Source organism: Ambystoma mexicanum, chromosome 3p, assembly GCF_040938575.1.
Source record: "Ambystoma mexicanum isolate Mex_15411 chromosome 3p, UKY_AmexF1_1, whole genome shotgun sequence".
NCBI lineage: Eukaryota > Metazoa > Chordata > Amphibia > Caudata > Ambystomatidae > Ambystoma > Ambystoma mexicanum.
The window spans coordinates 781,601,340-781,603,215 of record NC_090925.1 but is presented as its reverse complement, the minus strand read 5'-3'; positions in this window follow the sequence as shown (position 1 = coordinate 781,603,215).

The following is a 1,876-nucleotide window of genomic DNA, read 5'->3' as shown; positions in this document are numbered from 1 at the left end:
GGTCCGCAGGGACGACGCTGTGTCCTCCTCCAACCCCCTGCGGATTGCCTCGAGGCACTCGGCCCGCCTCAGGGCCCTCCGCATGGAGTTCTCCGCCCTGACCATTGTGAGCCGCGCCTCTTCCGCCCGCCGCCGCTCCGCACCTATGGCGTGGCCCAACCGCTGCCACACGGAAGACACTCTCTGTCCTGGGTCCCCCTGCCCTCCGGCCGATGCCTGCCCCTCCGATGTCGAAAGCCCCGAGCCTTCATGTCTCCCACCATGTTGCTGGTGCTGCTGCTCTGCCTCTGCCCGTGCACTGCCTCCTGCTGCCTGCACATCCTCCGCCGGCTGGGGTGCACTTGTTGATGTGGCCACCCCTGCTGGACCTCCGACTCCCGACTGTGGCAGGGATGCCTCCTCCACCAGCCTGGCCGCACTGTCAGAGGCAGCTCCACAGGGCACCCAGGTGACTGATGGGTGGGAAGATGGCACAGAGGACGACTTGCGCGTAGGGGGTCCAGTTGAGGAGGGGGTCGAAGCAAGCCCCATCAGACAGCGGAATCCGGCCTGGGTGACCTGTCCCAGCAGGCTGACGTGGTCAACGATCCATTCGAGATGACGTGCAGTCTCTCCATGAAAGGTCACCTCGCATGGCCCGTTGACGCAACGCCACACCAGCCAGGACAGGCTCAACCCGGACCTGGATGGCCACGTCCGCAGGCAGAGGAAGGCCAGTTGACGTCAGCTCATCCCCTGCCTGAAAACGGGTCTGGACGTAGGCATCCCTGCTGGTGCAAGATGATGCAGGAACAGGATCGGGGACAGGATTGCACACAGGCACCTCCGCGGCCGCCTGTGCTGCCTCCTGTCCCTGGTCCTGCACTGCACCACTAGCACCGTGGGATCCCCACCTCCAGACCCCGTCTCTGGTGCTTGCACGGCCTCCTCCTCCACCAAACCCCCCACCAACCTGGATGACTCCGTGCCATCTTCCCCTGTTGGGCCCTGTGGGGTCCCAGCTGCCCCTTCTGCTGCCGAGGAGTCCAACTGCAACCTCCGCCTCTTGGACCTCCCCCCGGCAGCTGCGGCCTGGGACGCGGCACCGGACTCCTCACTCCCCGACGAGATGGCAACACGGGAGGGGAGCCGGGCCTTGCGTCTCCGGCTGGCGGTCAGATCCCCGCCGCTGTGCTCCACAGCACCTTCTCCGCCCTCTTCATCAGTTGACGCTGCAGACAGGGAGAAACAAAACACAGGCATCAGGGCACTGTACAATGGACACATACACGCATGACAGTTGCACATGAGTGGCATTGGCAAACCTCAGACATGTCATCACAATCCCCAACACACATGTCATTGCAACTCGCACACATGAGCCATACCACAGCCATATCGCAACTGCCACCACCATCCATACACATACAACAGCATCAGCAGCCAAAGGGGAGCCAGACATCACATGCAACACAGGAAGTGCACCACACATGTACACACACCACCACACTTGCATGCATGTCTACACCTCTGCCAAGTGTCGCACTGTTCAGACGGGCATCCATGTCACATCTGCCAATCAGGCTTCCACATACCGCTGTCACATGCATCCATGTTGCATCACTGTTGCACCCTTGACAAATACACACACATGCACATGTACACAGTGCTCATACATGCAGCCGAAAACAACATACATGCCTGACATCACGGACATGTCTACTTACATACACATTCATCCAAACATGTGTGCACGCACAACTGCATTTGCCATGCAAGCCCACACACACAAGCACCATCCATGTCTCACACATTACAGCCCTCGCATGTGTCAGACCCACGGCCCTGTACACCCCCACCCATACTCGACCCCATACAAACAGATGTGCAACCGGCA